Source organism: Physcomitrium patens, chromosome 2 (genome assembly GCF_059467195.1).
Source record: "Physcomitrium patens ecotype Gransden chromosome 2, ASM5946719v1, whole genome shotgun sequence".
In the NCBI taxonomy this organism is placed as follows: domain Eukaryota; kingdom Viridiplantae; phylum Streptophyta; class Bryopsida; order Funariales; family Funariaceae; genus Physcomitrium; species Physcomitrium patens.
The window spans coordinates 9834642-9857945 of NC_143411.1; the positions used below are offsets into that span (position 1 = coordinate 9834642).

The 23304-nt window shown below is 34.0% G+C and overlaps 1 long non-coding RNA gene across 1 annotated transcript; it reads left to right on the forward strand.

The window, feature by feature from the left end:
* The first annotated feature begins 5670 nt into the window (after window positions 1-5670).
* LOC112273689 (uncharacterized) lies at window positions 5671-7921 on the forward strand. Its single transcript, XR_002967120.3, has 2 exons — window positions 5671-6048; window positions 7128-7921. It is a non-coding gene; the product is annotated as an uncharacterized LOC112273689 (long non-coding RNA).
* The last annotated feature ends 15383 nt before the right edge of the window (window positions 7922-23304 follow it).

Genomic DNA, 23304 nt, shown 5'->3' on the forward strand with positions numbered 1-23304 from the left:
TTTTTAACATCTAAAACTAAAGAATTAAATAATGTGTTATTATAAACTTTCTAAAGAAAATTAGTGTCAATCAAATTATTGGATTTAGTTGCTTACAGATATAATTTCTCTAGTTTTCGAAAGAGTGATCAATTATTGATTATGCTTCATACATTTTTTTGGTACAAAATAAGAACATCTAAAAAAAATATTTAATAAGGCTTATTATTTTCTAAGATAATATGTATTATCAAATTATCAAATATAATATTTTTTCAATACAAATTTTTAAATTAATATATTCCAATAAACTTGGTAATAATTTAAGACATATGTTAAGATGAAATGCTTAAAATTCTTGTGATTAATATAAACTATGACTAGATGAGAAATAAATTTTAGATAGTAAAGCCTTTTTCAAAATAATTATACAATAATATGAAGTCTATCACTTGTATTTTTATTTTTTATATATTTTTACTTTTAATCCAAATCTTGATGCATTTATTTATATAAAAAATGACTTAAAAATATGGATGGTATAAAATATGAGCTAAAATATATATTTTTTAAAAACTTGAAATATTGATTTTGTATCATGGCTACATTTTGATATGTCTTTAGAAGTTAATTATATAAACAAAAGAAGAACTTATAATTTTTTAAAATAGTTATCTAATTATCGATTAAAAATTCTAAAACTTTTATGATTCACAATCTTATAAATCTTATGTTTCTAAATTTTTCTTAAAACCAACTCTTTCACTTTAGATTTCTTTTTCTGAAAACCCTTCTTTTGTTGTAAGTTCTTATCTTTGTACCTATGGATCAAATTTTGACCTCGTATCATTGTTGGCCTTCTTTTAGATATCATGTATTTTTGTGGTAAATTTTACAAAAACATATTCTTTATATAGACCTAAATATAATTTTAAAAATCTACCTATTTTTCTAATTTTGATTTATTTATAGCCTTACTCAAGCAATAAAATATTTTTAATACAAAAATCACTACAAAATATATTTTTTTTAAGTATATTTGATCTACTATCTAAAAATTTCTAATAAGTTATTTGTTAATATTTTATTTATTTTCTTTCTATAATTTTTTTATTTTTTTTAAATAAATATATTGCAACAATAAATAACATGTTTATTGTCAATCTATGTATCTATCTATTATCAATGTTGCTAATATGGAGCATTGCTTTAATATAATATCATACATACCCTTGAAATTTGCTGAAATATCAAGAATACCCATGAATTCTTGATAATAGCAAACATGCCCCCCACTTTTGTAATAATATCAATTCTACCCGTGATTCTTATAAGTTATGACCACAGCTCTGTTTTTAGGTTCAAATGGGCCCTTTCTGCACTTTTCGGCCCTTTCCCTGCCACGGTCCTTGCACCTTTGCGCCTCACTGCGAGCTTTGTGCAATTTAAAAAAAAAAAAAAAAAAAAAAAATCTAATAAATTTGTTGCACTGAACTTGACCACTTGGAACAGAGAGGCTCATTTCCCATTTGCGTGGATTTCTGTTTCTGTTACCAAAATTTTCATAATTACAATATATATTGGGCTAAATTGGTGATCAGCGTCGCGACGCCAAGGAGGACGATGAGGACCACTAGGATTGTGCACAGCCCGACGCATAGTCTTCTGGTGCGATGATGCCTGTGGTGTCTTTCTTTGTGTCGGTGTTCAAACCGATTCTAACCCATCCTAAAGGGCTCAAGATATCTATCCACAAATCTCCAATTCTAGGGCTTGGAATACCCACCTGGTAGCAAGAATGCTTTACGAAGCTTAGAGCCCAATGAGTAAGCCAGAAATGCTTCTGCCATGGACAACTTTCATACAAACATTAGAATCTGTGGTCTTGTGGGTGTGGCGTAGGACATGGTTCAAGCAAGCAAGTAACAACAGATTTGTTGCAGGCTCACCTTTGCATGGGGCTCAAAGACGCAAAGCTACACTCAAGCTCCTTCTGTCTAAGTACTGCCACGTGAATGAACCAGAGGATGGAAAATTGTTTACCGGAACACTAGAAACTCGAAGCGGATGAAAAACGGGAGAGAACTGCACATATGGAGTGAGAGCAAGAATTGTCAATATAGAAAAGGCAGCTCACTGAATGGAGAGACCCAAGTTGCTCATCGTGAAGATCCTATGGATAAAGCAGCAAAAGCTTTTAACACCCCCAGCAATTCAACAAACTATTCACGAAATCGCATCCTGGAGCTCAGCCTGGCATGAAACAAGCTAAATGGTCTTGGCAAAATGATATCAATCAACCCTGCAGGCCATAGGTATGTGAGCAGTATACGGAGTTTGTGTGATCAAGATATTAGATAGTTTCCATAACATTCTTTTCTGCGGCACGCCAAGAGATAGATGTGAAACGTTTTTGAAGCAAGGTGGCGGCCAGCCCTGGTTGTTGATGCCTCAGATACTTTCAACGATCATCGATTCATGCTCTTGAAGCTCTAACCAATGGCAAAGAATCCAATTGTATGCACCTACATCTGCCAGATAAAATGTGATCATGAAAATAAAGGCGCAGAGGCCTGGGGTGAGGCGTAGGAGCTTGCGGTGAGGCTTGAGGTGCGAGTATGGTGGTGGTGGCAGCGAGAACCGCTGCAGAAAAGTGATGAAAGGACCTATTTGAATTTAAAAACAGAGCATTTGCGATAACTTATTAGAATTGATATTATCACAAAACTAGGGGGTATATTTGCTATTATGAAGAATATAAGGATATTCTTGATATTTCAGCAAATTTTAGGGATATGTATGATATTTTTTCTTAATATAATGCCATAAGATTAGAACTCACGCCACCACTCTCATTGCTATAGATACTAACTCCTCTATTGCCCTTATACTTTCTTTACTAATGATAGTGAACAACATTGTATCATTGGAATTTAATCAACTCCAATGTATAGACTTCAATTATAACCATCTATCATTGTCTTTGATGTTTTTATATCTAGCTTTCTGTGTATGCTATTTTACAAGCTCATGGCACATTATTGTAATGATAGAAAATAGATCCAAAATGAGCTAAAAGATAATAGTAGAATTATTATATACAATCATATTTCTACTTGAATGAGATCTAAGATTTAAAATGCATTAGCAAAGTTAATAATGTATGTAGGATAAATCAAATAAACAATGCATTTTTGTGTCAATCTTAGTGCTAAAAAATTAAATAAATGGCTGCTATATTATTAATAATCTAAATTCCTGCTACATAATTTAATTGAGGTCTATTTTATAGATAATGATTTTTTTTCATAATAGCTTAGACTATCTAAATTCATCTAATTAGACCAAAATTTCTAATTTTAATATGGTATAATTTTTTGATTAAATTATCAAATAGTTTTATTTTTTTGTTATAAATATAATAAAATAATTTTTATACATCACATACTACTTATGAATTAATGTATCTAATATTTATTTTTTATAATTTTTTGTAGTCTTGTAGCTACTCCTTCATTTTGAAGTAATATGTTTTTAGATAAAATTAGTTCATGGTAATTAAAGGGATGTATTATACTATTTATTAGTTTTAATTTATAGATATTACTACCTATGAGTGATTAGATAGGTAGTAAAAAACTTTCTAACTTGTCTCTTTTCTAAATAGATGTAAAATTATTTTGACAATTATAATGTATTTTTTCTTTCTTTTACTAATACATTATCAATTTATTATCTCTTGTTCTTAAATTATACTCTTATAATTGTTTATTTCTTACATACACTTTACACACATATTATTGCCTTATTCACATATACTAATATTGTGTATGTGCTATTTAGTTTTTTACTTATTTATTTATTTATATAATATTTAGTATAGAAATTTTGAAATTCAATTCAAGATTTATTTTTTATTTTTTATTTTTTTTAATATTGGTTTATAACTTAAAATTCAGCATAGCTACAACTTTTACAAAACTTCTTATTTTTACTAAATACCCTTACTAGTATAGAACTCAAATCTATCCTTGAAAAAATATTGCATTAATCAATTTAATTTATAAGTTCATTCTCTTCTAATTAAATTTTCTTAAAAATATTAACTTTGTTGATACAATACATTTAATCAAATTTTCTTATTTAAAAATTTTACATAATATATCTTTGTCATAAAATTCTAATAATACATGTGATATTTTTTAGGCACTTTTTTTTCTATTATGTTGCATCTAAAATCTTAATGCACATATAGATGTTAGATTGCTCTAATTGAATAGAACTTTTAAACATCAAATCTACCTTGATTTTTTTTTTTTTTTTTTCAATTTTAATCATGTTAATTGAATTGTTTAGCTAAATTTGCTTATTTGTATAGAATCTTGCTTAAAAAATCCTTCTTTACTCCACTAGTTTAATATTCTTTATAGCTCTGATACATTAGATTGATTGACCTACTAATATACTATTAATTCCTTGTCCTATAATTTTGATATTTTTTTTTTATTATTCTATTTTACATACAAAGTCATTTCCATTGCCACAAAGATACTAAAATAACAATACCAAAATTAAAAATTTGGTTGAGTTTTTGACAAGATTATATGAATAGAAAAAAATTCTAAAACAAAATATTACAAAGAAGATAAAGCCAAATTATTCTACAAGGCAATTGAAGACTTTCAATTGATCTTAAAATATATTATTGAATTTGAAAAAAAATTAATGACATATAAAACCAAGTTAGGTAGAAAATTGATTGGTATTACATACTACTCCTTAAATCTAATAGAAATTAATTAGAAAAATGTCATGTCTAATCAATTTTCTTTTAATTAGAAGGTAATTTGATATAGGTCTAAACTATATAAAGAGGCTATACATATGCAATTAATATGTTATAGAGGTGTAGTAGTAAACATGTAGAGAGAAAAAAGTAATTCAAGTATCACATCATAATTTTTTTATTTCTATAATTTGTATAATTTGTATACAAAAAAAATTCTACACAAACTTTGAAATTGTGCACAAGCTTGTCTCATTTAAAACTAGGTGACACCTTCTTTGCAAGTTAGCTTTAAGTCTAAGGCATAAAAAACAATAAATTTTTGTCATTCAAATCTCACTTCTTTTTTCTTTTTCTTTTTTTAAACACAATCTGGTCTATCTTCAAAAGACTCGTGTTATGCACCACCTAATTTTTTAAAAATGATTTTACTTTTAAAGATAAAATATTCAATAATATTTATACTAAAAAATAAATTAAAAAAATAAAGTGTGTGTATATATATATATATATATATATATATATAAAATACAAAAAAACTTAATAATTGTGATATTTTTCTTAACAAATGAGAAAAATTATAAATGGCTAAAAACACACATTAAATAAAAACTTACACAATATTTAGGTAAATATTTAAAATTGTACAATATAACCAAATTGTGCACAATAAAACAAAAACTTGTAAAAACTAGGATAATTTAAATTTGGAAGTGTGCTCTATACTTATGTCCCTTCTATTCCTTAATTTGGCTTGCACAGATGGCATAAGGACCGAAGACACTATGTAATTATTTCTCAATTAATCCAAAACATTAAGCACACCCAATCTGAAGTGAGAATAAATAAATAAATCTATCTATATATATATATATATATATGGTAGCATGCGTAGACATGGACAATTAAATGCTACCGGGATTAGGGTTTCCGAAGGCCGAGAAGCTTCAGAATCGATCCACACACGACATACTTGAATTGGCTTGTTCCCATGAGGTTAGGCCTTATTACTGGATTCCGCTTGGCTAGTGACGATGAGTGCTTTCTGGCCTGATTTGTGGCTCCCTTCGCAGTTTGCATTGCGGAAGTCGTGTTCAGTCGGTACACCTCTCGGTTTTCGATCTTGCGATCGTTTCTGCTTAGCAACTGCATGGCGGTCAAACATTTCACGGTGAGATTTTCGACGTGTGATTCGAATCAGAACCGAATTCCTGGATGTGGCCCTGATTCGCGCTGTTCAATCTGCTGGACCTGACATCAATTCTGGTGTAATATGCATTACTGTAAGAATCTGATGAGCTCTCGTAATCGAATTTCTTCTGGATGTTTATTTCTGGTGTTTTCATCGTTGTCTGCGTGATTATTTTTTTTGTTTTATTGTTGGAACAAAAGGGGTATACCCGTCGCATTAATTTATGAAAGAATAAGAAAACAGGAACTGCCTTAGCTCTATTATCTCTAGGAGAGGTGAGCCTAGAATCAGGAGTTGTCTGCGTGTTTGTCATCTTGATTTCTAAAGTTGTTGGCACGTGTTAGTGCATACTTGAGCTAATTATTTTGAGTTGCTGTTTTTGCGATTGCAGTCTATTTTTTTCTGTTTGGTAAGCAAGTGATGATGGTGCAGCAGTTTAAAGAATTTTCTGTAACTGTGCTTGCTAGTTAAGACACCTTCTTCACTTGGTTTACGCTTTTTATACAGGAAGTCTTAGAGCTTAAGCTGATTAATGATAGCAGCTAGAGCCATGCTGAAAGAAATTCTCATATGATTGCAAACGTTTTCACGAAACACATGTCACATGAGTTAGTTTCTTAAAATATTTGCTAGCACAATTGTGTTAATGGTTGGGATATTAACTAAGGACAAGGAAAATGGCCTTCACTAGAGGTGGGAAATCTGAACGAAGGTGCTGCTCAATAAAGAGTTTGTGACCTGTCTAGAGTATTTTGTTTGAAACCTTCCAAGGACCTGTAGGAAACTGGTTTTCGTACTATTCAGTAATTACTTTGCCTTTAATGAGGTGTCGTATCCGTCATTCGTGCGTTTAATCTTGTGTTCGGCAAGACCTGTTTTATTCTTTTGTAACACAGTGTGCCATGCACTTCTTGAGTTGGCCCAGCACTGCTCGATAACTCCATCCTTCCAAAACATTTATAGTACAAAGATATTTACCAGAAAAGAAATGGGATCTTAGTCGGATTCTTCAGTTGAAGTTTCATTATGTTCAGCCCAATTCTTTGTTTTTTTCTTAGAATCCAGAAAACTTTCTAGTGTACTTAGTGCAACCATGGCAAGATGGCGGTCATCTTCAAGCGTCATGTCCAGGGTATGTTTCATTTTCTTTTGATGTTGACTCTGCATAAGTTGTTGAGTTGGCAGCTCAGGGAGGGGTCCTGTAGTGCATGATGATACATTTTGAGCAATTGAGATTTTTGATGCAAAGAGAAAGGGTGGTGCAATACTGGATGACGCACGAATCTTCAAACGCGACAAGCAGAAGTTCAAAAATTTCAGGTTTGAAAGCAGGTAACCGACTCCAAAATTGCTTGGCTAAGTACTGAGTCATATCAACCCAGTTTACTATTTAATAAGCATTTCTATTTCATTTTAAAATTGTTTGTTTGTTTTATCTTTTATTGCCATGCAAAATGTCGACTGTATTGCAATGGAAATTGTTGGTTTTAATTGAATGCCTTTGTGATCATTACACGTCTATGTTGTGTAGCAATAAAATTTTAATTCTTTTTGATTGCTTGTATTTATTATTAATATTAATTTTATTATCTATTAAGTTATATTTTTAATATTGAGTAATAATTTAAAAAAGTAAATTCTTACCTTTTTAAAAATATTTTGTAATATTAATATATTATTTTTAAATTTTAAAACCTATTTTTGATACATGTTTTTTATGATTATAATTTTTGATTTTTAAGTTTCCATCATTGTATAGAATATATGCAATAGTATGATTACATTTATTATATCTTCAATATTCTTCAATTTTTTGTCATCTTTGAAATATTTTTACTATAAAATATATTTTTATTATTTTTAGTTTTTAGTTTTTTGGTATGATTTGCAATCACCATATTGCATAAATAACAATTCATATGTATTTAATTTTATTTTAAATGTTTTTTTTTAATTTTTTTTTTGATTGTTGTAGTATACTATGCTTGTTATAAAATTATTATCTATTTATTTGATATGCTACTTTTTAAAAATTATATTTTTATTAAATATTATTGTATTGTCTTTTATATAGTTTAATAAAATTAAATATAAAATTAAGAATATTGTTATTATTATCACAATTTTTATAATTACTATTACAATCTTTGTAATTACTATTACAATCTTTTCTATTATTATTGCACATCATAACTTAGTTGCAATGGTCCTTCATAATTTGATAAATTTATCTTAAATGTTCTTATTGTTATCTTTTTATATATTTTCATCTTGCATCATCTATTCATTGTTTTTTTTCACAAACTTTTTGACACACCCATCTACAACAAATAAATGTATTTTTGTAGAAAGTTAAATCTTCTAATGCATGTAGCTACCAATATAGAAAGTACTTGTTTTTATGTCCATTTATATCAAATTCTTTTTGTATGACAAATATCAAAGATAAGGCATCTGATAGGAATAATCAATAGTTGTCAATTAAAAAAATTAACTTCTATAATTAATATAAACTAATTAATAGTAATATTTGTCTATATATATATATATATATACATACAAATATATAAATTAAGTAAAATAAGATAGAATTGTGAAAATATTCGAATTTTCTTTTAAGTTAATTAATCAAGAAATAACTCATAAAAAATATATTAACATATATAATATTCTAATATAAGTTTTTAAAATTAAAATTTCTATCAAAAGAGTCATGATAAATAAAAACATCCAATTTGTATATTATCCAATATTCTTTAAGATTTCAAAAAATATTATTTTTCTATATATTATATATATTTATATATATACAATCAATTCTAAAAACTTCAAGATTTTTTAAATATAAACTTTATAAAAAGGCATGAACTTCATTAAACATGATTTGTACATTTAGTTTTTTAATTTAAAGAGACTTTTCTATTTTTAATTTTTGAAACATATATTTATAAAAGAAGTAACAACCAAGTTTAATATGTTAGAAATATAATGACTTAGGTGTCTAAAATATGTAGTACAATGAATTTTTAAGTAGTCAAAGTTTGTTGGCTAAAATCAATACATGACTTTAAAAATTTGAATAAAACTTATATTTATAAGATATTAAAAATTAAAAATTTAAGAACAAAAAAAATATTATATATATATATATATATATATATATATATATATATAATATTTTTTTTGTTCTTAAATTTTGTTCTTATATATATATAAAAAAACTAAAAATAAAAATATTAATATTAAAAATAATAACTTATATAGATTTTTTAATCAAAAGAATAATATTTAATATTAGCTTCTATATTATAATATCCATGATGACTTCTAGCCTTATTATTTATTTTAAGTTGGTTCCAAATATATAAGAATTTATTGTAAAAAATCTTGTATTTAATTTCTTTAAATTATATTGGAATAAAAATTCAAAAATTTAATTGAATTTTTACTATAAATTATATTTTCTATTTTCTTCATATTTTTTTAAAATTTTCACAAATATTATGTAGGCAATTTATTTTTATTATTGGTATTTCTTACTTGCATTGATTTTCATATATTTTTTCAATTTTTTAAATTTAAAACTTATTTTTACTTATTTATTTAATTTTAAACTTGAATATTAACATTTGATAATGCAATAGATTTGTGTCAAATTGTTATACATGCATGCATATATACATACATATAAACATATAAAATATCACAAATATTTTTTAATTTTAAAAAATCTAATTTCAATTATAAGAGTAATTAAAAGATATATGTGTGATTGATCATATGAAATTATAACATAAAAAAAAATAATTACTAATATTCTTATTTTTTCAAAAAAAATATTTTATTTTATATTTTGTTGAAAAATAATGTATCTTAAGGTGGATATATATATATATATATATATATATATATATATATATATATATATATATTTCTTTAATTATTTTAAAAAACCTCTATTATTATGCAAAATCTTGATAAAAATACATTATTGTGCTTTTTTTGAATTGTATGCATAAGTGTTTACAAACAATACATTGTATTTTCTTGTATTATATTTCATTTTATTTGGTACCATTAAGTAAATCAAGGTAGTGCTACCACCTAGTTTAAAACCAACAACCTCATACTTATAGAGTATCATATTCTTTGCATAAAATATCTTTTATAAAAATATTTTAAATTCTAAAAATAATAAAAATCGTAATAAATACTAAACTATATATATATATATATATATATATACACCACTTGTCTGCTATTTAAAGTATCAATTAAACAAGAAACATATCTCACTATCTAGTTTTGACCTTGTGGATGAAAAATTGTTGGGCAATATTTATCTAGAAATTGGCTCTAGAAATGTATCTATTATTATCTATTATTATTCTTACTATTAGGGCTGCATTCCGTTAATGAAGTGTTGCGATGTCTGAACGAAATATCATCCATGCGGATGATAACGAGCCAAGTAGTTCTTCTCTCGCCTCGGCCCACTCCCACTTGAATTGCCATCGACTGGGATCTTTAGTTCACCATATGAAGGTTGTGATGGCTGCATTACTTTTGTCCCAGATATCTAACATCCGTGACAAGAGTGGGAGTGATAATTTGGGCCCAGAACTGATATTACGCTGCACTTATAGGTGGTGTTCGGGTCCACCATGATGGTTCACAGTTGTTGTCGAGTTGATCTGGAGACTGAAGGTGGGATGGGGAGCTTCAACAGAAGGGGACGGAGCTGGGTGTAAAACTGAGAACTGACAGAAGAGAGTGTTGTTGGTGGACGAAATGGACCCGGTTTTTGTGAGGCAGATCCTGGTTGTCAAGTCATGGAAGTGACGAGGGTGTTGTGGAAAATGAGACGCCTCAAGGTCCATGTGATAACTACATGACGCCAGCAGGAAAAAACACACACACATGTATGTACACACATCACAAGCCGAGGGCAAAATAGAAATCCAACAGGAAAAGTATACACATATACACACACACATCAATAGCTGAGGAAAAAATAGGAATTCTGACGTCAGCTCAAATCGCCAGCAAGTAATTGATAAGAGGGTCCAATCAGCATTTTGCTAATCTTTGTGAGCCTCGTGGTATTCCCGAAGTTGACCTCAGCCGAGATGGTAGGGTGCTGTTCTCTTGGTTTTTCCTTGGTGTCCTCTGTACAAACTCAGCTTTTATAGTAAAGGACTCGCTATTTTGTGTCAAGAAATAGTTCTGTATTGAATCCACACATTTGCGGGTAATTCAATTTCAAAACTTGTACATAATAAATGAACACTGAAAGTTAGCCAGTGGCTAGAAGCTGTTTATCCTTCGATATTCGTATTATATAAACTATGTTGATCAGCCACAGTAATTTACAGACACTTGCATGGCGCACTGGAAAGCAATTGTATTATTTGGTGAATGGATTTCTGGTTTTTCAAGTGTTTGTAAAAGTATAGGACATGTGGACCTACTCACTGAAACGGGTGTGTTGTAAGCCTCAATGTCAACTGCTACTTTGCACAGCACGTTCAGTTGAATTATTGATGCCCTCTACGCAGGTGTGTATTCCGACGACCTTGGCATACAACGTTACTGCCTCACTCTCATTTTGTGCATGGAAGATTTTTAGGTAATTTTCAATTGCTATAATTTGCGCAAGAGACTATTTTGATGGTCCAAGAATAACATATAACGGGAGAGAATGGCATTTTGTAATCAGGTAAAGTTGAATTCGATATGTAGATATAGGAGAGACCCACTTTGTTGAACTATTCCAACTCTGAACGCGGAGACGCACTGAAGTATTGGTGAGACAGTCTCGTGCTCCGAAAAAGTCTGGGTTGATTGGTTATTAGCCTCCAGTGCGCATGTACACACGTGCACATTGGAATCAACGCTTAGCACGGATGATGAAAGTTCAAAGCTAAACAGTATGATACGAAGTGATTTAGGTGGGAGAAAGCTGTGACCTCGGAAAATGAGCAAATTCTATGTACAAGGCTTAGCTTTCCTGGTCATTTACAAATAAGGTCATTCTATTTCCAATGCTATTTAGGTTTGTTTTTTTCATTTTCCCTCTCGATAGACTGTTGATACTGTGACTTACAGAGATGACTGGTCCTGGTTTTATCACCCTGCTGTCGCTGAATAGCATCCGTCAATTTTCGAGGTTGCAGACTGCAATGAAGGTTGGTCTTACGAGACTCCTTTAATTGGTAAATGGTAAAATCAATTAGTTGCAGCTATTAAATTGCACTTTAGTTTCGCATTCTGTTGGGGGGGGGGGGGACGGAAAAGAGCAACCGTCCCATTTATGTCCTCTTACGTGGCAAATGCACCTAGTTAGTTCGGTGCTATCAGACGCAATGCAGTTGAGGCGCAAGAGTAGGACCCCCACAGCGACCAGTTTCCAACATTTCTTTATCCACAACAGAACTTAAGGCGGTTTCAGTCCTTTCAAATGTGACATCACCATTATTTCAAAGCCACTGCTGGCATCACTGCCCAATCGGTAGGGGAGAGAGAAGTTACTTTGATCCATTAAAATTGAAGTGAAGGCAACTCTGTGCGGATCAATGCAGCGTCGTCAGAGCATATCGGTAGCCATGACAATCCTACCGATGCGTCTAAAGTTAATTAGACGCACCCATTATACTGAACCCTGGACAGCTGGATCAGAGCGGTCGACAGCATCCAAGCTACTATAATTATATCAACGTACTAAAATTTGATTGTGCATGAGTTGTCGGCAATAATCGATTTGCTAGTACGGCATCTGAGAACCCTTGAGTCACCTGGAAGCCTCGGGATGTGATCAAATTACAGAATTTGATCTAACAACAGTTTCAAGTGATTTTCTAGCATTTTGCAACTCACCATGCATTGTCGGCTGGAAACCAATTTTTGAAGAGGGGTGAAATGCTGTAAGGAGACCATGTCGAAGCAACGAACTGAGATGGATCCGTGGCACTTCAGTACTCACAGTCTGAGCGCGGAATGTGTGGTCGCTCATGTGCAACCCTTTTTTCCACCTGCCCGCTTGTACTTTTCGATCTGACCGATGTGGACAGTACAGAATATCGATGTCAGTCAAGCCTATTTGTCACGACACCTTGAACTTTGACTTAAGCTAAGGCTGACGTTACTGTCGGGAATAGTGGCAAAACCGACCAGTATAGTTTGTTGTGTTAGTTCCCTTGGAATGGACCACGAGTTAGAGTGCGCGTTCACCGGCCGATATGACATGCCCGTGATGAAGAGAGAAAAGAGCAGTCGAAATGGTAGACAGTGGTTCTATGTCCATTGCATTTAAAAAGCCTCTGATTCTGTTGAGATCATTAAATGTAGCCGGCGCTCTCTATAATATTTATTGTAGACTACAGTAATTACCATAGCTACAGTATTTAGAGTCTAGTGGAGAAGTACTGTTTATCCTCTCCTCTTTTCTCTTCTTGTATACGAGACACAATCAGATCAATAGATTTGTGTGTGTGAAGCTCTCTCTCCTTAAAAACCCTCTTGTGTGTATGACTTACTACTACTCTTGTGTGTGTGTATGACTTACTATTACTCTTGTGTCTTTCTAAACATTCTCAACATGTTATAAGCACAACTCTCTTCTACACACTATTACAATTTTTTGCTCTAATCTTTGACTCTTCAAACCTGTTGCTATCCTTTCTTAGTGTCTGCTTCATGATCTTGTTCTTCTTACTGGCCCTTCACATATTAGCTTGCTTAGAGCACTTGTTCCACTCTTTGCCCTGCTTATTTAAAATACTCGATCCAGCCCAACTCCACCCCAACTTGCACCCTACTCCCTGCTGCGCCCCACTCCTGCTGCCGCCAAATCCGTCGCTATTATCCTGTCGCCGTTGATGCTGCCGCCCGTCGCTGTTGCCATCGCCCACCGCTGTTGACCGTCGCTACCACCCGTCGCCCGCCGTTGCTGTCTACCGTTGCAACCCGTCACTGCTACCTTGTCGCCCTACTGCTGTCACCCTATTGCTGCTTGTTGTGCCATCTTATTCCTGTTCTGCTGCCTTAATCTACAATCTCCTTAATATATATATATATACTTTTCAAGTTCAAGTTTATCATTTTATTTGACTTTATATTTTAAGGTATATTTTACTCAACTTTTCTACTTGATCTTATATTTTCTTTACAAATTTATTTATAATGAGTACTTCAACATCTTCAACTGCTTCTACTATGGTTCCAACTATTACTAGTACATCCCAACATTTTTAAACTCTTTTATTTCCACCATTGACTGTGGATGGAAACAATTATCTATTATGGGCAAAAATGGCAAAAGCAAATTTATTTGCATAACAACTCTTGGATGCGATTATGTTTGAAGAATCTCCTACAACAAGTATTTCTATATCTCCTATTATTCGTTGGAAAGCACTTCTTCTCCTTCGTCATCATCTTGTACCTGCATTACAACATCAATATTTGGAAATGGAAGATCCTGCAGAACTTTGGAAGAATCTTAAATCTAGGTTTGATCATCAAAAGACCATTTTTCTTCCACGTTCACATCATAATTGGACACATTTACATGTCTTAGATTTTCCAAATTTAAATGCTTTCAATAATGAAATGTATAGTATTGTCTCACAATTACAATTATGTGGACAAAGCATTTCTGAAGAAGAAATGATTGAGAAAACTCTCTCTACATTTCCTCATGTATCTGCTATACTTGCACAATAATACAAGAACATGAAATTTCAAAGTCATTCTGATCTCATATCCTATCTACTTCTTGTGAAGAAGCAAAATGAGCTACTTTTGTGCAATGTAGAAGCTCGTCCTATTGGAACTACAGTTCCAGAATTTCATGCACTTAATATTTCAAAGTCTAAAAAGAAATTATATAAACATGGAAAACGTGCTCATAAGTATCAAGGTATTCATAGTCAAGACCATTTCTACCCATATGGAAAGAGTAAACGTTCTATTATTAATTATAGTAGAAAATAAAAATCAAAGATGCATTCTTGTCATAAGTGCAGAATGATTGGACATTTAGCACATGCATGCCGTACTTCAGAATATTTTATTAATATATTCTAAGAAAATAAGAAATTACGAACTGAGGCTTGTGAAGTTCATACCATAGATGCGTCCATAGATTCAATTGGTGTTGATGACTTAGAGGCTTATATGAGTGATAGAACCTCTAATGATGAATCAAATGATGCGCTCATTGATTCTGCAACAACACATACTATCTTACAAGATAGATGATTTTTTATTGAAAAATCTTCAACTTGGCAAACTAAAAATATGATGATTATGGCTAGAGCAAATGCGTTTTGTTTCCAAGAGGGCACAGCGATGGTAAAATTACCTGTGGGTTCGATCATAAAATGTAAACATGGGATGTTTGTACCTTCAGCACCTCAAAGTGTGATCAGCTACCGAGATGTGCATATTAATGGTTATCACCTCTCGATTGCCACTTTAAATAGAAAAGAGGTTTTGGTTCTTGTGAAGAATCATAAAGTTGTTGAAAAAGCTTTTGCTACAAAAAATGGTTTATATCGAATTGTGATTCGGCCTCCCATTATATGTAATTTTGCATCATCTATTTCAGAGAGTCGTGTTTCTCTCTAGCATGGACGATTGGGACATCCAGGATCCACATTATTTAGAAAGATCATTCCATGTATAACTGGATACAATTTAAAGCTTGCAGATGTAGACTTTATGAAATTATGTCGTGCATGTATGTAAGGTAAAATGATTACAGGGCCTTCAATTTTGAAACTTCCTTAAGAATTACCACCAATGCTTGAAAAATTGCATGGTAATATTTGTGGTCCTATTAATCCAATATCAAGACCACTTCATTATTTTTTGGTCCTTGTTGATGCATTAGGTAAATAATCACATGTTTCATTATTATCAACTCAAAACATGGTGTTTGCTAATCTTATATCTATGCTTATTTGCTTTCGGGCACATTTTCCTGATTATCCTATAAAAACATTGCATATAGATAATGCAAAAGAATTTGCATCAAAATCTTTTGAAGACTATTGTAGTACAACAGGAATCGAGTTGACATATTGTGTTCCATATAAACATGCTCAAAATGGACTTGTAGAGTCATTTATAAAGCGTACACAACTCATTACCTGGCCACTCCTCCTTCACACAAATCTACCTGCATCTATGTAGAGTCATGAAGTTTTACATGCTGCAGCATTAATACGCCTCCATCCTTCTTCTCTTGAAATTATTTCACCACATGAGCTCATTTTGGATCGTGTTCTAAGTCTATTTCACTTACGAGTATTTGGTTGCCATGCTTGGATTCCAGTACCAGAACCTCAACAGCGTACCATTGGAGCTCATCAACAAGAAGGCATATATGTTGGTTTTGATTCACCAAACATTATTCGTATTGTTGATCCATCAACTGGCACATCATTACGTGCACGTTTGCAAAATTTAATGTTTTGAAGAAACTGTATTCCCATCTCTTCAAGGAGGAGTATCCAATCAACAAAGAAATAAAGTATTCATATTTGAAGCACCAAAAACGTGTCACGGACACAGAAATACAGACTTGAGATCTAACAAGAAGTTCAAGAAGAACTGGCAAGAACTAGATTAATCAGATGAATACAAGAACAACACCAGAGAGGTGAACTAGAGCTCCAAGAGATGTGTTGTCGAGACTGAAGAACTCTTCAGCCTCGATTCCAATATATACTCCTATTTAGGAAGCTTCTCATGCAACTTCTACCAACTAGGAAGCTTTTAGAAGGTTCCAAAGACTTGCTTCTAGAAGGTTCTAGAAACTTATCTCTAGAAGGTTCTAAAGACTATGTCCCTAACATCTTCTATCAACTAAGAAGCTTCTAGAAGGTTCCAGAGACTTGCTTCTAGAAGGTTCTAGAAGCTTGTCTCTAGAAGGTTCTAGAAACTTGTCTCTAGAAGGTTCTAAGGACTATGTCTCTAACATCACCTCCTCCTTTAGCTTCGAGGTCTTTGTGAAGCAATGTTGTTATCAATCAGTACCAATACAAGAAAACGAAGATCTGTCGCATAACGTTTGCTATGAACTCCAACTGTTGTTCACGAGGTAAGTGGTTCATCGGTCCTTGAAGCCAACGATAGTGGCTCACTCTTTCAACTTCTGACCAAGCATGAACTTCCGTGTCTTCATTGTGAAATTGTCCTGCAAATATGCCTTCTAGTTGACCATTGTAAGCAAGCTCGGACTCAAATACAATCACCATTGATCGGTTACTTGGTATCCTCCGTCGTCGTCATGGTGGAGGTGGTTCTTCATCTCGGGGTCGCCTTCGTGAGTTAGTTGGTTGAGATAATCTGACTGGCATAGTATCTATCTCTTCGCTATCCATATCAGAAGACCAAACTATGGCTACTGAAAAAATTCTATTTTATCTTGGAGAAAATAACTACATCAACTACGAATTTTGGTGGTACTCTCCCCCTTTCTTATATTCTTGGGTGAGCAAGCTTCAAAAAGAAGCTATCGTCAAATCGGCTTAGGTTTATGAGGATGTTGTTGATGAAACTTTTGTACCTTTCGTGGTGCATTGGCGAGATTTTCAGCTAGCTCTCACGTTCGCTCATTAATATCGTAGCCGCACCAATGAACAAGATACTCTAACTTACTCCACCTTTGTCGTGAATCCAGTACCTTTTCAACCTCGTATTCCTCGTGGTTCTCGATCTCTATACTAGGTGGCGGACATTGCACTCTTCCAGGAAAAGACGACTCTCGATAAGGCTCCAACAGAGAAACATGAAAGACTAGATGTACCTTCATAGAAGCCGGTAATTCCAGACGGTACGCCACTGGATTGATTTGCTTCTGGATGATAAATGGTCCCAATCTTTGATAGTCCAACTTATCACATGGTCGCTTGGTCTTGATATTCTGTCGAAGAAGCCATGCTTTATCTCCAATTTTGAAAGTAGGTGCTTGATTCCGAAATCTATCTACAGACGCCTTGTAGGATTCTTGAGCGGATTATAATTGAAGCTTCAATGTATTTTGAAGCTCTGATAGTTGTTTCGCAAATCCTTCAGCTGTTGGATTGTTATTTGTTGATGGACTCAATAAATCAAGCTTCGGATGGTACCCATAGTTGGAAAAGAATGGTGTGTATTGAGTCGACGCATGGAGGGTGTTGTTATATGCAAACTCGGCTAGTGGCAGATATGTGGTCCAATCGTCTTGCTGATAATTGATGCTGCATCGTAAGTATTGTTCCAAGACTTGGTTCACCCGTTCCGTTTGGCCATCAATTTGAGGATGAAAAGCCGAAGAAAGCTTGATATCCACCTTCAGTATTTCAAAGAGAGATCTCCAAAACTTTGATATGAACTGGGTTGCTCGATCTGATATGATATCATCTGGTAGTCCATGATAACGATACACATTATCGAGAAAGAACCTTGTTGTGACTTCACTGGACGATGTCTTCTTGCAAGGGTCAAAGTGTGTCATTTTTGTAAGCCGATCTACCACGACAAAGATGCTGTCAAATGAGTTCGATGATGGCAAGTCCGTGATGAAGTCCATGGAAATTGAAGACCATGGTCGACATGAAATTGGCAATGGCTGTAGGAGTCTATAAGGGCGATGCTGAGGATTCTTGGATCTTGAACAAATGTCGCAGGAGAGGACAAAATCTTTCACATCCTTCCACATTTGGAGCCACCAAAAATCTTGAGAAATAAGCTCCAAGGTCTTGTTGAATCCAAAATGTCCCGCAGTTGGAAAATCGTGGTGAGGTTGAAGAACTCGGAGTCGTGCTGGTCCTTTTGGGATATATAACCGCTCCTCAAAGTATAAAAGATCTCCCTCCACCTTGAACTTGTCGTCATTGGCATGCTGCTTAATATCAATGGCTACTGAATCTTCAATGGTCACGGCATGTACCTGATTCAAGAAGTCAGCATCAATTGACAAAATAGTAGCACAAAGCTGAAATTGATTTGGCTTCAACAATATCATGCATTGTTGATCAAACGTTACTTCTCCAGCCTTTAGTACAAGATACGATCTCCTCGATAAGGCATCAGATAGGCCTTGCTGCTTTCCAGGTCGATAAGTGATAACAAAATCGAATCTAGATAGTAACATACTCCACTGAGCTTGACGTTGATTTAGAACTCGAGCCAATATGAAATACTCCAAATTCTTGTGATCTGTGTATACGATCACTAGATGTGCAGCTCCTTCAAGAAAGTGACGCCATTCTTGGAAAGAATCCACTATAGCAAGAAGTTCCTTATCGTGGATCTCATAATTGATTTCAGCAGTAGAGAACTTTCGAGAATAGAATGCAACTAGATGGAGCTTCTTGTCTTCTTCCATTTGTGAAAGTACAGCTCCTAAAGCAAAATCCGAAGCATCAGTTTCTAAATAAAAGGCCTTTGTAAAGTCTAGATGTACCAAGATTGGAGCCATAGTAAATGCGGTCTTCAGGTCTTGAAATGCCTTCTCTGCTAGAGGTTCCCATTCCAGCTTATCCTTGCATGTCAACCGAGTAAGGGGAGCAGCAACTTGAGAGTAATTTTTGATAAAGATCCGATAGAAGTTAGCAAAACCAAGAAAGCATTGTACGTCTATAACCGTCTTCGGAACCTCCCAGGACACGATTGCTTCCACCTTCTTGGGGTCCATCTTCAAGCCTTCCGTAGTCGCAACAAACCCCAAAAACTCCATCTCTATTTAGTGAAATAAACACTTCTCCAACTTGGCATATAGTCCTCACTCGTGTAGTTTCTCCAAGACCAAACGAACGTGTTTTTCATGCTCTTCCTCATTTTTGGAGAATATCAAAATATCATCCAAATAGATGACAACAAAATCATCAAGGTGCTCTCGGAAAATATCATTCATCATATGTTGAAAGACCGCTGGAGCATTGGTAAGACCAAAGGGCATGACATTATACTCAAAATGGCCATACCTTGTACGAAACGCTGTCTTCTACTCATCTCCTTCCTTGATTCGTACGAAGTTGTAAGCTCCCCTTAGATCAATTTTTGTAAAGATCCTTACACGTCCAAGTTGTTCTAAGAGACCAAAAATCAAGGGTAACGGATAACAATTCTTCTTTGTTACCTTGTTGAGGCCTCGATAGTCCATGCACATCCGCAATGAGCCATCTTTCTTCTTTACAAATAAGATGGGTGCTCCAGCTGACGATTTTGAATGACGGATGAAGTTCTTGGCTAGATTCTTGTCGATGTACTTCCGCAACTCCGCCAACTCTATCTGCGATAGATTGTAGATTGAGCCAAAAGGCGGTTGTGCTCCTTCCTACAAGTCTATGGCGCAATCATATGGTCTGTGTTCCGGTAGCATGTCAGCATTTTTCTTTTGAAACACGTCTTTAAAATCCTTATATTGCTCCAATATACTTGCTGTCGAGAACTTCTCCCCAGTAGTTGGAGTCACATAAATGACAAACGGTGTGCCTTCCTTGGACGATCTTATAAACGCTCTTGCTCCAATAAATAAGGATTTCTCTATTCGGGGTTTTTTACTAGGCTTGCTCTTAGATGGTTTTGTGAGAAAGATTATCTTCCGCAACTTCCAATCTATGGATGGGTTATGCTTTTCCAACTAGGAAAGAACAAGAATAACAGGATTTGATGGGGTTCTAATAATATTGAAAATAATATGACTACTATGGCCCTTAAACATTACTTCTATAGGTTCTGATTTATGGGTGACACTACCAGACAATAAAGGTCGTCCATCTATGACCTCAACGTGAATAGGTTTGGATTTTTGTACTAAAGGGATCTTATGACGCTTCGCAACTTCTTCGTCTAAGAAACAAGCAGATGCTCCTCAATCTAATAATGCAAAGGTTCTCAGTTTCTCAAGGCCAATAAGCAAAGGGATTGTAAAACAAAACGTAGGTTGAGCGGAAAGAAAGGAACCTAGTTGTTGTTGCGATATTTCACTGTCCAGCCACATGGTTCCTATTGTGGCTGGGCATCCTCGTTTTCCTGAATAAATGTGCCCCTAGTCTTGATAATATGTCGATTTTACTTCTTGGGGCAATTTCCAACTTTGTGGCCTTCTTCACCGCAATACAAGCATAGACCTTCCTCCATACGCCGCTTTTTTTTTCTTCTAGAGTAAGAGATTTGACACGTACCACATCAATTTGTATGTCTTCTACCTCTGAATGTGAATTCACGCTGCTTGTCGACATAGTTGGGGTGTGGCAAACCATATGTTGTCTTGAACATTGGTCTTGGCAATGTTGGAATAGGCGGTTATCGCACTTCATAGCTTGGCTAATAGCTTCGTTGAGCGTTTGCGGATTAGAAAGAATTAACAGTAAATCCTTCAGATCGTCCCTTAAACCCCAATAGAATTGACTCATCAACGCTTCTTCGTCCCAATTGATGTCGCATGCTAATTGCCTGAAGTCTGATGCATAGATTGATGTAAAACGCATCCCTTGTCGTAGTGATCGCATCTTTGTTGTAGCCTATCAAACCTTGTCGTGTTCACCAAATACTTCCGCAAACGCCTCCAAAAAGGTTTCAAAGTTATTTAGTATGGACGATCGTTTCTCAAACAAAGGAGTAAACCATGATAGAGCTTGCCATGTAAGTAAGGTTCCGACAAGCCCAACACGTGACTCCTCCATTGGATAGCGTTTGGACTGTAAAATTGTTATCAACCTGATTTGGTTGACGAATCCTCGAAACTTGGAACGCGTACCATCGAACTTGTCTGAAAGGCTAATTCGAGGCTCTTTATGTTGTAGAACCAGTGGTACTTGTCGAACTTGAGGCAAAGTTGCTTCTCCAAGTGCAGAAGTTTGAGGCTGGTGCAACCTAGATTGTGCCATCCCAGATGCTCCATCATTATGAAGCCTTGCTACGACTCCTTCAATCTCTGTAGTTCTTTGCGATAACGTAGCGAGGGCATTCATGATAGCATCTAACTTGGACTCTGAACTTTCCGTCATACTAATGTTTTGGCCCCCGGCCATTCTAAGAGAAGCACAGAAATGACTCTATAAGAAGACAATATTGGTTTAGAAGAGGGTACTCTGCAACCTCTAAAATGCCTTAAGAGCTTCAAGAAAAGGGGTAATCCACTCTCTCCAAGAAGAATAAGACTCCAATATTGTAACAAAAGAAGTATCAGTTTAGAGGAGGGTAATCTGCAACCTCTAAAATGCTAGTACACTTCCAAGTAGAGGGGTAATCCACACTCTAACAAAGAAGAAACTAGCTCTGATATCTGAGGAGAGTGAAGTCTCGACAAACTGTCACGGACACAGAAATGCAGACTTGAGATCTAACAAGAAGTTCAAGAAGAACTGGCAAAAACTAGATTAATCAGATGAATACAAGAACAACACCAGAGAGGTGAGCTAGAGCTCCAAGAGATGTGTTGTCGAGACTGAAGAACTCTTCAGCCTCGATTCCAATATATATTCTTATTTAGGAAGCTTCTAGAAGGTTCCAGAGACTTACTTCTAGAAGATTCTAGAAACTTATCTCTAGAAGGTTCTAGAAACTTATCTCTAGAAGGTTCTAAGGACTATGTCCCTAACATCTTCTATCAACTAAGAAGCTTCTAGAAGGTTCCAAAGACTTGCTTCTAGAAGGTTCTAGAAGCTTGTCTCTAGAAGGTTCTAGAAACTTGTCTCTAGAAGGTTCTAAGGACTATATCCCTAACAAAACGTTTATAATGAATCCCGATCTTAGGACATCTTTGATAGAAACTGAAGTTGCTAAGATTTTGCATTTAAAATAGATCGTGGATGAAACACCTGATGGCTTCAATGATGCACCTAGAATGACAAGAGTTCCTATTAATGAGGCTCAAAATACACCTGCTCAGATTGCAGTGCCATTGACTACAATACCTCAAGTTATAACAACAACAACTAAAAGAACTCGTGGACCAGATAAGCAACCACGTAAAAAGAAAGCTATAAAATTAACTAATCATGGTATTATTTCTCAAAAAATTGCCACTCATCTTGCAGGACTACCAATTCATGATAATATATCCATGCATAATGTACCTTCAATTCCTATGAAAAATAATCTTAGAATTAGAAGGAATAAGAATAAGTTGAGTAAAGAATTATCTATTCTGTATTGTGCTACAGATGATATTTGGGATAGACCATCTATTACGGTAGATGAATCATTTGCATATATGATTATAGAAGCCCTTTCTTGCAAGAAAGATGATCTTGAACCTCAAACCATTGAAGAAGTGATGCGTCGCTCAGATTGGTCAAATAGGAAAACTGCTATTGAGGAGGAATATGCCTCTTTGCGTAAGAGAAAA